The following is a 15,624-nucleotide window of genomic DNA, read 5'->3' on the forward strand; positions in this document are numbered from 1 at the left end:
ATATGGAGGTTTCCAGGCTAGAGGTCCAATGGGAGCTACAGCTGCTGGCCTACACCACAGCCACAGCATTGCGGGATCCCTGACCCACATCCTCACGGATCCCAGTTGAGTTTGTTAAGCACTGAGCCATGACAGGAACTCCCTGTGTACTTTTTTCTAATAGCAAAGGGGACTGGGCTTCACTCCCTGGTCCTCTCCTGAACCAGGCTTGGCGTCCCCTGCAGCTCCATGGCTTCCCAAGTACCTTCAGTATTTTGGACCCTTCCTACCCACTTACCCCTTGGGAGCAGAATTTCGGGTGGGGTAGAATATAAGTAAGTTCCCCAAGGGTCTTTTAGTCGGCAGGTTTTTACTGTTATCCCTGTGACTAAAATCGCCTTTCCCCAGTCATATGACATCACCAGAGAATAGTGGTAGAAGGGCGCTTACTCTTTTGCCCCTCCTGGTTTCTGGAACTAGTCCACGGTTGATGTCACAGTAGATGCAGCCACCTTGGTACAGCATGATCCTGCCCTGGGCCAAGGTGGAGGGAGGGCCAACCTGGGCTGGGCAAGTAATTCTCTCTGCAGAATGTGAATTTGGGGCGGCTACGGAACATCTCTTGTGTCATCTTTATTAGCTCAGCATCTATTCCCCGTTTTGTTGGTAGCAGTCCCCCTTTGCCAAAGGTTGAGAGCCCAGCTTCTAGGGCCTGAGAGTCTGGATCAGATCTCAGCCCTGCAACTTGGCCGCAACCTGCTGTGAAACCTTGACTGAGATGCATTCACCTGTGCCTCCATTTCCCCATCTGTAAAAAGGGGATAATGGGCAGATTTAATTAGTAAACAAATAACGCTGAAGTTAAAATGAGTTGACTTATCTGAAGCACTTAAAACCATGCCCAGCAAACAGTAAACTGCATGCAGCATGTGCTCTTGCTGTTCTGTGTTTGGGGTGGGCTGTGGGTCTGACCACACCCTTGGCTCCATCCAGTCACGGGTGGTTCAAAAGTGGGCATGTGACCAAAGCTGGGCTTTCGCGCAGCCCATCCTGGCACTTGTTGGGACTCTCGGAGAACCAGGGGGTTGGGGAAAGAGAGAAGCCAGAGTCCCTGTTAGTCCTCTGGTCCCAAGAGGGCTGAGCCAGCAGAATGGGGCAGGTGCAGGTGCCAGTGGAGGGAGAGGCTGCCTCTTGTGCCCTGTGACCACCTGGATCCAGCTGGCCAGGAATAGTTACTTGAGCGGTTAAATTCCCTAATTAGCTTAAGCCAGTTTGAGTTGCTTTTTTTTTTTTTTTCCCTGTCCCTGGCAGAAGAAAAACAATCTTGCTACTTTCAGGCTGGGCTGGTTCCTTGAAGTAAGGAGATGTAACGTTGTGCCGGTGCTGTGTGTGGAGAGGCCAGGCTTCCCCGTGGTTCTCCAGTGCTGAGCCTTTGGTGGCTGTTCCTGGGCTCCCAGGGCCTTTAGGACACCAGTGTAACCTGGTAATGAGTTGCCCTTTTTTTGCTTTAGCTGGTGTGTTTTCTGTTGTGTGCTTTTAGGAAACAATGTAAACAGAATATAAACATTCCACGGAGTCCTTGTATATGATGACTTGCTATTGCATTTACAGAGAAGATCCAAAGAGATGGACTTGTGTTTGACAGACAGAAAGCCTCTCTCCACACTAACAGTCAGCAGATGACTTGGCTCCACACACACAGCTCGATAAATGACAAAAGCATGATCTCTGGCTGCAACCAGAGATCACAGATGAAAACATGGCCTTCCCCCCCGCCCCGTAACTCCCCCCAACCTGGCCCCGGGAGTTATAGCCCCTGCCCAGTCCTAGGGACACTTGCTCCCCAACTTATTTCACCAATGGCTTCTCCTTTTTGCCCTCATACAAGAGTCCCCTGTTATCTAAAAATTCAGGATTTTAAGAGTGATGCAGGCTTGCCTCTGCTCGTCCTCTGCCTACAGCCTGCCTGCTGCTCTCTGTACCCTAGGGACATGCTTGGTCCTCTCAGAGCGACTCTGGCCAACGCCAGAGCCAGGACGTCAGGGCATCAGTCTCTGCCTCTGGGTGCCCCCAGGCTGCTGCTGCAGCTTCTGAGGAAGCTGGCCTTCCTTTCTTCCTATACTCCTACTTAGCCGCTTTACTGTGATTTCAGGTTCCATGTACTCAAAAGCACCACTTCTGCACAAGCCCCATACTTTGCTCAGCAGCATGCCAGGACTGTGGAAGAGTGTGTGTGGCGGGGGTGGGGGTGGAATTGCAGGGTGTAGACTCAAGTCCCAATTCCACAGGTCCCTAATCCCTGATCTTGGGCAGGTCAATACCACCCCTTGAGCTTTGGTTTTCTCGTCTGTAAATGGGGTTGATGACAACACCCATCGCACAGGGTTGCTGTGGGCACCAAAGGAGCTGATGTATGGAAAAGCTCATTGAACCCTGCAGTGCATATTACTGAGTTATCTTGAGAGTGAAGAATTAAGAAAGCAGGCTTGGGAGCTCCTGTCGTGGCACAGTGGTTAACGAATCTGACTAGGAACATGAGGTTGTGGGTTCGATCCCTGGCCTTGCTCAGTGGGTTAAGGATCTGGCGTTGCTGTGAGCTGTGGTGTAGATTGCAGACGTGGCTCGGATCTCGTATTGCTGTGGTTCGGATCCTGCATTGCTGTGGCTCTGGCGTAGGCTGGCGGCTACAGCTCCGATTGGACCCCTAGCCTGGGAACCTCCATATGCCGCAGGAGCGGCTCAAGAAAAAGGCAAAAAGACCAAAAAAAAAAAAAAAAAAAGCAGGCTTGGAGTTGAAGGACTGGATTTTTACTCCTGGCCATGTCCTTTGCTAGGTGTATGACCTTGATCTTAGCAATTAGCACTTTTGTGCCTTATTTTCCTCATCTGCAAAATGGGCATCTTATCATAACCCTGCTGGCTGGATGGGAGGAGGAAGGTGGTTCAGCCAGGCTTAGCGCTTTTACTCAATGCCTGCTGTTGCTCACTTCCTCTCTGTTGTCTGCTACCCCAGCCTTTTCCTAGTTCACAGCACTTGCAACCTTCCTGCCTTCTAGTACCCATCTCTTTCGATCTTTTCTGTGTTCCTGTAATCCCAGGTGGTTTTCAAGCAGTGGCCCTGGTGGTACACACGTGGGGAAGAAGCCTGTGGTTTCCCTCTTCTCGGCCTCAGCCCAACATCCTCCTCTTCCCAGGCTGCCTGCCGTGGCATTTACCTCAGACCCAGGGACACCATGAAGGACTTACATGATTCGCCGTCTTTTGGTTTATGCAAACCTTAGGATGCTTAATGTATAACAGCATTTCTTTTTATTATTATTATTTTTTTTATTACTCAAATGAATTTATCACACAAGTAGTTGTATAATGATCATAACAATCCAATTTCACAGGATTTCCATCCCACAGCCCAAGCACATCTCCTGAACCCCCAAACTGTCTCCTCCGTAGACCATAAGTTTTTCAAGGTCTGTGAGTCAGCATCTATTCTGCAAAGAAGTTCAGTCTGTCCTTTTTTTCAGATTCCACATGTCAGTGAAAGCATTTGATGTCATGTCTCATTGTATGGCTGACTTCACTTAGCATGATAGTTTCTAGGTCCATCCCTGTTGCTAAGAATGCAGATATTTCATTCTTTTTAGTAGCTGAGTAATATTCCATTGTGTATATGCACCACATCTTGATGCACTCCTCTGTCGATGGACACTGAGGTTGTTTCCATGTCTTGGCTATTGTAAATAGTGCTGCAATGAACATTGGAGTACATGTGTCTTTGCGAGTCGTGGTTTTCTCTGGATAGATGCTCAGGAGTGGGATTGCTGGATCAAATGGTAGTTCTATGTTTAGTTTTCTGAGGCATCTCCATACTGTTTTCCACCATGGTTGCACCAATTTACAATCCCACCAACAGTGTACTAGGGTTCCTTTTTCTCCACACCCTCTCCAGCACTTCTTGTTTGTAGACTTTTGGATGATGGCCATTCTGGCTGGTGTAAGGTGGTCCCTCAGCGTGGTTTTGATTTGCATTTCCCTAATAATGAGTGATGTTGAACATCTTTTCATGTGTTTCTCGGCCATCTGTATGTCTTCTTTGGAGAACTGTCTGTTTAGATCTTCTGCCCATTTTTGGATGGGGTGGTTTGTTTTTTTGGTGTGGAGCTGCAGAAGGTGTTTGTAAATTTTGGAGGTGAATCCCTTGTCAGTTGATTCACTTGCAAAGATTTTCTCCCATTCTGTGGGTTGTCTTTTTGTTTTGTTTAGGGTTTCCTTTGCTGTGGAGAAACTTTTCAGTTTGATTAGGTCCCATATGTTTATTTTTGTTTTTATTGTCAATACTCTAAGAGGTGGATCTGAGAAGATGTTGCTGTTGTTTATGTCAGAGAGTGTTTGGCCTCTGTTTTCCTCTAAGAGTTTGATAGTGTCTGGTCTTATACTAGGTCTTTCATCCATTTGGAGTTTATTTTTGTGTATGGTGTTAGAGAGTGTCCTAATTTCATTCTTTTCCATGTGGCTGTCCAGTTTTCCCAGCACCACTTCTTGAACAAGCTGTCCTTTCTCCAGTGTGTATTCTTGTCTCCTTTGTCATAGACGAGTTGGCTGTAGGTGCGTGGGTTTAATTCTGAGCTTTCTATCCTGTTGTGCTGATCTATATTTCTGTCTTTGTGCTAGTACCATACAGTTTGGATGATTGTTGCTTTGTAGTATAGTCTGAAGTCTGGAAGCCTGATTCCTCCAGCTCCATTTTTCTTTTTCAGGATGTCTTTGGCTATTCTTGGTCTGTTGAGCTTCCAAACAAACTTTAAAATATTTTGTTCAAGTTCTGTGAAAAATGTCCTTGGTACTTTGATAGGGATTGTATTGAATCTGTAGATTGCCTTGGGTAGTATAGTCATTTTGATAATATTAACTCTTCCAATCCACGAGCATGGTATATCTTTCCATCTGTTTGTGTCATCTTTGATTTCTTTCTTCAGGGTCTAGCAGCGTTTCTTACTCATTTCTCTCTGAACCCTTTTTTCCTCCTCTGAGATAAACCCCAGTGTCTCTAGACTGGCCTTTTGGTCTACTGTCTGCCAGCAACATCAGGACACATTGGGCAGCACTGCTGGTGGTTAAAACACTGCGTACAGGCATTCCCATCATGGCTCAGTGGTTAATGAACCCAGCTAGCATCCATGAGGACACAGGTTTGATCTCCGGCCTCACTCAGTGGGTTAAAGATCCAGCATTTCGGTGAGCTGTGGTATAGGTTGCAGACACAGCTGGGATCTCACGTTGCTGTGGCTGTGGTGTAGGACTGCGGCTACAGCTCCAATTGGACCCCTAGCCTGGGAACCTCCACATGCTGCCCTAAAAAAGACAAAAAGACAAACCAAACCAAACCAAAACAAAACACTGCATATGGTTCAGCCAGCTGCCTGAGGGTTGTCTCCATGTCTGGCCCATCAATTGCCATCCCATGGGTCAGTGTCCTGCCAGATGACCACTCTGCCACCCTTCCCTTCACAAAGTCCACTTTTTTTTTTTTTTTTTTTTTTTTTGTCCTTTGTCTTTTTAGGGCCGCACCCACAGCATATGGAGGTTCCCAGGCTAGGGGTCTAATCAGAGCTATAGCTGCCAGCCTATGCCACATCCATAGCAACGCCAGATCCAAGCTGCATCTGTGACCTATGTCACAGCTCACGGCAACACTGGATCCTTAACCCACTGAGCAAGGCCAGGGATCGAACCCGCAACCTCATGGTTCCTGGTAGGATTCGTTTCCACTGCGCCACAATGGGAACTCCTCTACAAAGTCCACTTTTAAAAAGATCACTCTGGAAAAAAAAAAAAAAAGGAGTGGGGGAGTCCTTTTGTGGCTCAGCAAGTTAAGGATCTAGTATTGTCACTGCAGCAGCTTATATTAATCCCTGACCCCAAGAACTTCCACATGCTGTAGGCATGGCCAAAAAAAAAGATCAGTCTACTTGCACACCTTCTTTTTAGCCGTGCATTTCATTGGCTCTCCATTGCCTACAAATTCATTGCATCAAATTCAAAGACATAATTCTTTTTTTTCATAGGTCTTGTTCCAAAAATATTTAAGGTAGTATTTTATTTAATTTTTTAAGGTTCTCAGTGATCTCATGACAAAACTGGACCTGCATAATTGTCTCAGAACCTGGACCAAGTATTAGCTTCATGTGTTCAGGTCATCCATTCATTTGCTGACCAGGTCTCTGGGGTCACCTGCTCTGTGCCTGGCACAGCAGTGCCGCAGTCATCAAGGCCTCACTCTCAGGACCTTGGATTCAGCTGGGGCTCCAGCCCATGAAGTCAGTGATTTTGTATCCTAGAGCTGCTGTAATAAAGCACACAAACTGAGTGGCTTATGAAAACAGAAATGTAGGAGTCCCTGTCGTGGTGCAGAGGAAACGGATCCAACTAGGAACCATGACGTTGCGGGTTCGATCCCTGGCCTCGAGCAGTGGGTTAAGGATCCAGTGTGGCTATGGCATAGGCTGGCAGCAATAGCTCTGATTTGACCCCTAGCCTGGGAACCTCAATATGCCATGAGTACGGCCCTTAAAAAACCCAAAACAAACAAACAAACAAACAAAACCCCCCAGAATGTATTCTCTCACAGTTCTGGAGGCAAGGAGTTAGAAAACAAGGTGTCGGCAGGCAGGGCTGTCCTCCCACCAAAGGTTCTCGGGAAGCATCCTCCCCTGCCTCTTCCAGTTTCTGGGCCTCAGCCTTCCTTGGCTTGTGGCAGTGGATGTAACCCAGTCTCTGCCTCCGCCTTCACATGGCAGTCTTCTCCCTGTGTGTCTGTGTCTCCAGATCTCCCACTCTTTATAAGGACACAGTCATGGGGTTTAGGGTCCAGCCTAATGGAGCTTGACGTCTTTACTTGATGACCTTGTTTTGCAAAGACCTTGTTTTCAAATAAGGTCATGTTCATAGGCACCCGGTATTAGGACTTCAACTTACTTTTTGAGGGGACACCATTCAATCCACAACAAAGCAGCAAGGACAACAAATGAAGACAAAAATGTCAGGAAAATACCTTTTTTAAAAACTCTGAACTTGGGAGTTCCTGTTGTGGTTGAGCAGAAACGAATCTGGCTAGTATCCATGAGGATGCAGGTTTGATCCTTGGCCTTGCTCAGTGGGTTAAGGATCCGGCGTTGCCATGAGCTGTGGTGTAGGTTGCAGACGTGGCTCGGATCCCACGTGGCTGTGCCTGTGGCATAGGCCAGTGGCTACAGCTCTGTTGGACTCCTAGCCTGGAAACCTCCTTATGCTGCGGGTGCAGCCCTAAAAAAGACAAAAATAAATAAATTAATTAAAAACTCTGAACTTGCTTAAAATTCACAATTTTATAGTAGAAACCAGTATAGGGCAGTGTTTGGGAGCATGGGCCGCTAAATCACAGCATCTGACTTTAAATCCTGGAAAGATCAATTTCTTCCCTTTTGTAGAAGTAGAACCATAGTAATGCCTACATCACTGGACGGTTGGGACACAGTGGTGGTGGTAAGTGAGCATGTCAGTTGAACATGCCAAACATGACGTGATAAACTTGTCAGTCACCACGTGTAACACCTACACAGAAATCTCCTATTAAGACCTCTCTATTATTAACTCAATAGCAGTATTTCACCATTTATTCTGGTTTACTGCTTCTTAATTTATCATTTGGGATCTTAATTTTTCAAAAAGCTAGAATATTCTAAATAAATGAGTTGTTATCAAACCTTAAATCAAGCATTACTATATACAGGGGCGAGCCTTGGCTGTCATTTTGTAAATGGGCTACTCTGCTGGTACAACTTACCTCTGTTAATAACGGGTGTTATGAATATCAAATTATTCAGACACTGAATTCCATTGCAGTGAACATTCTGCTCAGATGGCCTACCCTCTATGTGGGGGTAAAATAGACTGTATAATCAAGCAATTGTGACAATGTATAGCCACTGCAGTGAACTGGAAGACAGTGCCTACTTGATTTTATTTAAACTGAAATTTACCATAATGACAGCAGCATGAGACAACATACTAAGCCATCAGCCAAGTTCAAGAGCGATCTGTTTACCTAAATAAATAAATAGATGGAGTTCCCATTGTGGCTCAGTGGTTTAAGCACCCGATGGAGTTTCCGTGAGGATGCCAGTTCAATCCCTGGCCTTGCTCAGTTGGTGGGTTAAGGATGTGGCATTGCTGCAAGCTGGGTCATAGGTCACAGATGTGGCTCAGATCATTGCTGTGGCTGTGACGTTTGCTGGCAGCTGCAGCTCTGATTCAGTCCTAGTCTGAGAACTTCCATATGCTGAAGGTATAGCCATAAAAAGAAAAAATATCTGTTTACACAATATGCAGGTAAAATGAGTTTTGCTACCAGGGAATTTCACCTATAGTGATTTTTTCATTAACATAGGCCAAGGTATGGACTTCCTGTAGTGGCGCAGCAGAAACGAGTCCAACTTGTATACATGAGGGTATGGATTTGATCCCTGCCCTTGCTCAGTGGGTTGGGGAGCCAGCATTTCCATGAGCTCTGGTATAGGTTGCAGAGGAGCCTCAGATCCCATATTGCTGTGGCTGTGGTGTAGGCTGGCAGCTGCAGCTCCGATTTGACCCCTAGCCTGGGAACTTCCATGTGCCTTGAGTTCAACCCTAAAAAGCAAAAAAAAAACCCAAAAAAAACAAAAAAACGAAAAACCATGGACCAAGGTAAATTGATTCAACTATTAACCTCCGAAATGTAGAAGTCTTCACTGATTGAATGTTGTGGGAAGAGCAAATTGGACGCATTTTCCTACTATTCTTGAAAAGAATGGAGTTGAAAGAAAAAGGGACAGAAAGTTGAGGATGTTTCTTTGAATTTACTATTAAATAATAATATTTCTCTCTATCTTAGTTTTTTAGAATACTTGATTCTAATCCAAACTACTATGGTAGATGTTTAAATTATTCCTTTATTCAATGTTTTAATATAGATTATTTGCACTATATTATAGTTGTACCATAACCTCATTTGAAAGATGAAAAAATTGAGATGTAAACATTTTAAAAAGGTAGTTTTTAAACTGAGACTCTTTTTTTCTTTTTTCTTTTTTTCCTTTTCAGCCAGATTCACAGCATATGGATGTTCCTGGGCCAGGGACTGAATCCAAGCCACAGCTGTACCTATGCTGCAGCTGCAGCAACACCAGATCCTTAACCCACTGCACTATACACAGCAGGAAGTCCTAAAATGAGACTTTTAATTGCTATACAGTAGAATTTAAACCGAGACTGAAAATACATTTCCTTGAATTTCTAACCCAGTGGCAGTTCTCAAACTTTTTAGTCTCAGGATCCTTTATACTTTTTAAAATTATTGAAGACTCCCCAAGCACTTTTCATATGTTTTGTGGATTATAGCTATTAATATTTGTCATATTAAGATTTTTAAGTTTTAAGAACTCAAAACTGGAGTTCCCTGGTGGCTCAGCAGATTAAGGATCTGGTGTTGTACTGCTGTGGTGCAGGTTCGATCCTTGGCCCAGAAACTTCCCCAGGCCATGAGTGTGGCCAAAAAATAAAAAATATTAAAACTTAAACTAGTTGTTAATTCATTTTAAAGTCACAACCGGGAGTTCCTGTCGTGGCGCAGTGGTTAACGAATCCGACTAGGAACCATGAGGTTGCGGGTTCGGTCCCTGCCCTTGCTCAGTGGGTTAACGATCTGGCATTGCCGTGAGCTGTGGTGTAGGTTGCAGACGCGGCTCGGATCCCGAGTTGCTGTGGCTCTGGCTTAGGCTGGTGGCTACAGCTCCGATTCAACCCCTAGCCTGGGAACCTCCATATGCCGCGGGAGCGGCCCAAGAAATAGCAACAACAACAACAACAACAACAAAAAGACCAAAAAAATAAATAAATAATAAATAAATAAAGTCACAACCACACCTCCATTATGTGTTACTATCAAGTAATGACATCATCATATGTAAGGAGCCTCTGGAAAACCCCAAAGTACATTCTTGAGCAAAAGAGTGAAAAAGGTGAATGACATCTTAGTATCATTATGAAAATAGTTTAGATCTCACGGATCCCCTTAACAGTCTCAGGGAAATGACACAACTGAACTTATTGACAAAACAGAAATAGACTCAGACTTAGAAAACAAACTTAGGTGTACCAAAGAACAAGGGGGGAAGAGGAAAAATTAGGAGTTTGGGGTTAACGTATATATACTACTATATATAAAATAAACAACAAAGACACAGATAAATAGGACACTATACTTGATATAATCTGTAAAAAGAATTATTAAGGGGAAGGAATCTGAAAAAGAATGTATATATGTATATATAACTAAATCACTTTGCTGTACACCTGAAACTAACACAACATTCTAAATCAAGTGTACTTCAATTTTTTAAAAAAGTCTCAGAGTTCCCCTGAAACTCCTTTGAGAACCATTTGTCAGAGTCCCTGCTGGCTTAGTGGTTAAGGATCCAGCCTTTTCACTGCTGTAGCCTGGGGTGCTTCTGTGGCATGAGTTTGATCCCTGGCCCAGGAACTTCTACATGCCCTGGACATGGCCAAAAAAAAAAAAAAGAACCAGAGTTTCCATCGTGGCACAGTGGAAACAAATCTGACTAGCATCCAAGAGGAAGCAGGTTTGATCCCTGGCCTTGCTCAGTGGGTTAAGGACCTAGCGTTGCTGTGAGCTGTGGTGTAGGTTGCAGACATAGCTCCAACCTGGCGTGGCTGTGGCTGTGGCTGTGGCTGTGGCGTCGGCTGGCAGCTACAGCTCTGATTCGATCCCTAGCCTGAGAACCTCCATATGCTGTGGGTACAGCCCTAAAAGGATAAAAAGTGAAAAAAAAAAAAAAAAAAAAAAAGAGAAAGAGAGAGGAGAACCATTTGTCTAAACAGTTCTATAGACTTCATAGTAAAACTGTCTTCTATGTCTAAACTGCTGTTATTTAGGGAATAAGTAACAAGGATCCTTGCAAAACTCTGGGTTTTTCACACCAAATGTAAATATATAATTGATAAGTTATCTATTTTCTTGTCACCTTTAACATGGAAGCAGCATAGGCAATACAGAGTTTGGGTTTCAAGGGGACCCTGGAGGCTGGTGCCCTGGGTTCCAATCCCAGCTCCACCACTGAGCTATGTGGCCTTGGGTGAGGGGTGAGGGGTGAAGGGGTTGCTCACATGGCCTCTCTCAGCCTCCGTGTCTGACCTGTAAAGGAGCAGCTGTTACTGCTTCGAGGCTTGCTGTGAGGACTAACTGAAATAATCACACAAAGGAACTCCTTTCCCAGCCCCTTTTCAGGGGGCTTGGGCTGTGTGCCAAGGTCTGGCCGCAAGGATGAGGCCAGAGCGCCCTGCCTGAGAGCCTTCTTTTGCCCATCCTCACGCCCCCAGAGGTGGACATACCGGAGGAGCTGGGTCCCTGAGCCACTGGACTGCAACGTGAGCAAGACATAAGTCTTCGTCGCATTAAGCCACGGACATGCGGAGTTTATTCACAAAGGCAGAGTAGCCTGAGCCATTCTCACTAATACATAAGGGAGCCCATTTGAAGGAGTGGAAGGACAGGGCTCTAGGGGGTGACATTTCAATGAAAATTTAATGGACTAGAAGCTTAAAGGATAGAAGGAAACTGCTACCTAAAGAGACATGGGAGGCTTTCCACGCAAGGGGGTTGAGGATACAAAAGCCCCCAGGCAGGAGGGAGAAGCTGTCCAAAGGCCAGCCGTGAGCAAGGGGGAGGGATCAGGCGAAAAGCCTGAAGAGTAGTCGGACCGAAACTGAAGCCTCGATGAACCCAATCTCAGCTGACAGCTTACACCCTGCAGGAGAGGTGTTCCTGCATCGCCCCTGCCTGCCTAGCTCCTCTGGGTGAGTCACAGAGCCCTGGGTGGCTCCAGGGGGTGAGGCTGCCTGCCCTGGATGCGAACACAGCCAGAGAGTTACAGTCTTAAGGATACTGGAGAAGCCTAAGGAACAAAGCTCACGTTGGTGCCACAGAAAGATACCCACGTGTGGGGTCCTGGCCTGACCATATTCTCCACCATCTTTCAAGAGCCCCTCTGGCTCCTCCAAGTTTGCACAGCCCCTCACTGCAGAGAAAAGCACTGCACCGAGGAACGGGCAGCATCAACAGCAGTATTTGGATTTTTCATGTCGCGGATGAAGTCATGTGTGTTCGTAGCTGCGGCCGAGCATGATGTTCTCGTTCAGCAACACAATAGGAGAGACAGCTTGGGGAGACGTTTCCAGTCTTGTGGTCTGATGGGCTTTGGCATCACAGCTGAGGTTTCTAGAGAACTGCCGAGCACATACTTGCTGAATGAATGAATGAATGAATGTTACAATTCATAACCGTCACGCAAAACCATGCACCACCTCACTGCAAGCCTGTTTAAGAGCAAATTCCACTTATTAGGCCCCTTTGAGGTAACGATGCTGAAGGGTTCGAGGGCTTAATCAACCTGAGATCCGAAGGTGTGGCCCATGTTTAGGCAAGGAGTTATTGGAGTTCTCGTTGTGGCACAGTAGAAATGAATCCCACTAGGAACCATGAGGTTGCAGGTTCGATCCCTGGCCTCACTCAGTGGGTTAAGGATCCGGCGTTGCAGTGAGCTGTGATGTAGGTCACAGACGAGGCTTGGATCCTGTGTGGCTGTGGCTGTGGTATAGGCCGGCAACTGCAGCTACGATTCAGTCCCTAGCCTGGGAACCTCCATATGCCTCAGGTGTAGCCCTAAAAAGCAAAACAAAAAAAAAGGAAATTATTGACGTGTGTGTGTGTATGTGTGTGTGTGTGTGTGTGTGTGTGTGATTACAAGAAAAGGGATTGAGTCATTTGCCTCTTCATACTGGAGATATTAATTTATGTGTAACTGGTATAAAAGTGGATACGCTTTAAGTCAGATCAAAAGATATCATCAAATGGAGAATTGGGAGTTCCTGCTGTGGCACAGTCTCTGCAGCGCTGGGACACATGTTCAATCCCTAGCCTGGCACAGTGGGTTAAAAATCCTGTGGCATAGGTCACCATGGCAGCTCAGATCTTATCTTGGGCCCAGGAACTCTATATGCCATGGGGCAGCCAAAAACAGAAAAGAAGAAGAATCGTACATTGTCAAATGAAAATGGTTAGCTTGCAGTTCCAAAGTACTTTATTAGCGTACATCAGTGCCCCTCCTCAGATGACCCAGGGGCATTTGGAGTTCAGGTCTTGCTGCAGGGGAGTAAGGATGTTTTCCCCGTGGGCTGATGGCAGTGGAATCAAATGCACGCGTGAACAGGGAGGATACAGGCAGCTGTCCCCAACTGACAGCTGGCAGACAGCCTTGGCCTATGGTTGTGTTTTATTTGTCCCACACCAAGTGGACTCTCAAGGTGTTTGGTTTATTTGTTTAATTGTGTTGTCAACATTAAAAGTAGGGAGATGTGGGAGTTCCCGTCGTGGCGCAGTGGTTAACGAATCCGACTAGGAACAATGAGGTTCAGTCCCTGCCCTTGCTCAGTGGGTTAACAATCCGGCGTTGCCGTGAGCTGTGGTGTAGGTCGCAGATGAGGCTCGGATCCTGTGTTGCTGTGGCTCTGGCTTAGGCTGGTGGCTATAGCTCCGATTCGACCCCTAGCCTGGGAACCTCCATATGCTGTGGGAGCGGCCCAAAGAAATAGCAAAAAAAAAAAAAAAAAAGACATAAAAGTAGGGAGATGTCAGATCGAAACCAAAATCTCTAGCTTTCTGTGAAAAATTGGAAATGATCTGGCTAGAGTGGGCCTAAGTGCCCACACGAACGCTGAGCTGGCTCCCCTGGCTCTGGACAGTACATGCTATCTTCATTTTGCCGCAGTCCCCGCCACTCCTCACTGCCTTTCCCGTAGCCAGTCACTGGATGAGTTCCCTGACATGTGCTTGGAATCTTTGAGGGGGTCCCCATTGAAGACCATCTCTTTTTTTCTTTGGAAATAAAGCAGTGAATAAAGTTGAAGGCAAAAATATCCTCTTTATTTACTGAGAGAGAAGAGGCTGGAAGGTGTGGATTATACCAGTAGGCAAAACCAAGCTGGCTTTCGCAGCTGGGCTACAGGTAATGCAGGAGGAAGGCAGGACTCGCGGGTGATTCTCACGGCACAGCGAGTGTGGGCTCTGTGCGCAGGCCTGCTCCCAGAAGGGTAAAGGACAGAACTGAGCCACATCTCAGGGGTTAGCTCTTCCTGGAGCAGGGAGGCCTGGGGTGACCGTGTGGGAGCTCTCACAGGGGAGGGAGCCCTCCTCGCTGACCTGGCCCTTGAGGCCCTGCTGCCGACAGAGGCTGGAGCACGGTTTCTGCAAGACCCAAGCCGGGAACACCCCTTCTCCTCCCGAGGTTGTGGGGATTTCTTCACAGGGCTTTAGCACGCAGTGGTAAATATGGTATCATTCAGCAAAGATGCAAACAGCCTGTCTAGAAAGAAGGAAGCAGAACCCCCTGTCTACTGGGATCAGCAAGAAGGAATCAACTGGATCCAACTGGAATCAAATCACTTGGAATGGAAAGCAGTGAAAATGAAGGCAAAAGAAAAAGACAACTGAAAGGGAATCCAAGATGTGCTGATGAGAGAGATGCTAAATTCAGAAATATGAGAGAGAGTGAGCCCAAGTGCAAACTGGGCCCAGCAGAGACAGAGGCCAGCGGCTGAGGGAGCGTCATCGTGCCTGGTGAGCAGCAGGTGCCCTGCAGAGTGCAGGCATTGCTCGCCTTACTGCTCTTCACTTTCCTGTGCTTCACAGATAATTGTGCTTTTTACGAATTGATGGTTTATGGCAGCCCTGCATCGAGCAAGTCTATCAGCAGCATTTTTGCAACAGCATTTGCTCACTTCATGTCTCAGTATCACATTTTGGTAATTCTTGCAATATTTCCTACTCTTTCATTATTATATTTGGGGTGTTTGTTTTTGTTTTGCTTTTTAGGGCTGCAAAATTCCCAGGCTAGGAGTTGAATTGGAGCTGTAGCCGCTGGCTTATGTGGGATCTGAGCCTCATCTGTGAGCTATACCACAGCTCATGGCACCACCAGGTCAAGCCTCATGGATACTAGTCAGGTTCTTTACTACTGAGCCACAATAAGAACTCCTTAATTATTATTTTTGTCATGGTGCTCTGTGATCAGTGATCTTTGATATTCCTTTTTTTTTTTTTTGGTCTTTTTATCTTTTCTAGGGCCACAATCATGGCATATGGAGGTTCCCCGGCCAGGGGTCCAATCGAAGCTGTTGCTGCCAACCTATGCCAGAGCCACAGCAACGTGGGATCCAAGCCACGTCTGCCATGTACACTACAACTCACGGCAACACCGGATCATTAACCCACTGAGCAAGGCTAGGGACTGAACCTGAAACCTCATGGCTCCTAGTCAGATTCATTAACCACTGCGCCACGACGGGAACTCCTGATATTACTATTATAATTATTTGGGGGCACTGTGAACCTTGGCCATAAAAGACCGCGAACTTAAACCGTAAATATTATGTATGCGCTCACTACTGGACTGAGCAGCCATGTGCCCATCTTCCTCCCTCTTCTGGGGCCTCCCTATTCCCCGAGACAACGGTATTGACATTAGGCTAATTAATAACCCTATGACGGCCTTCGGTGTT

This window comes from Sus scrofa, chromosome 15, assembly GCF_000003025.6.
Source record: "Sus scrofa isolate TJ Tabasco breed Duroc chromosome 15, Sscrofa11.1, whole genome shotgun sequence".
NCBI classification, from domain to species: Eukaryota; Metazoa; Chordata; class Mammalia; order Artiodactyla; family Suidae; genus Sus; species Sus scrofa.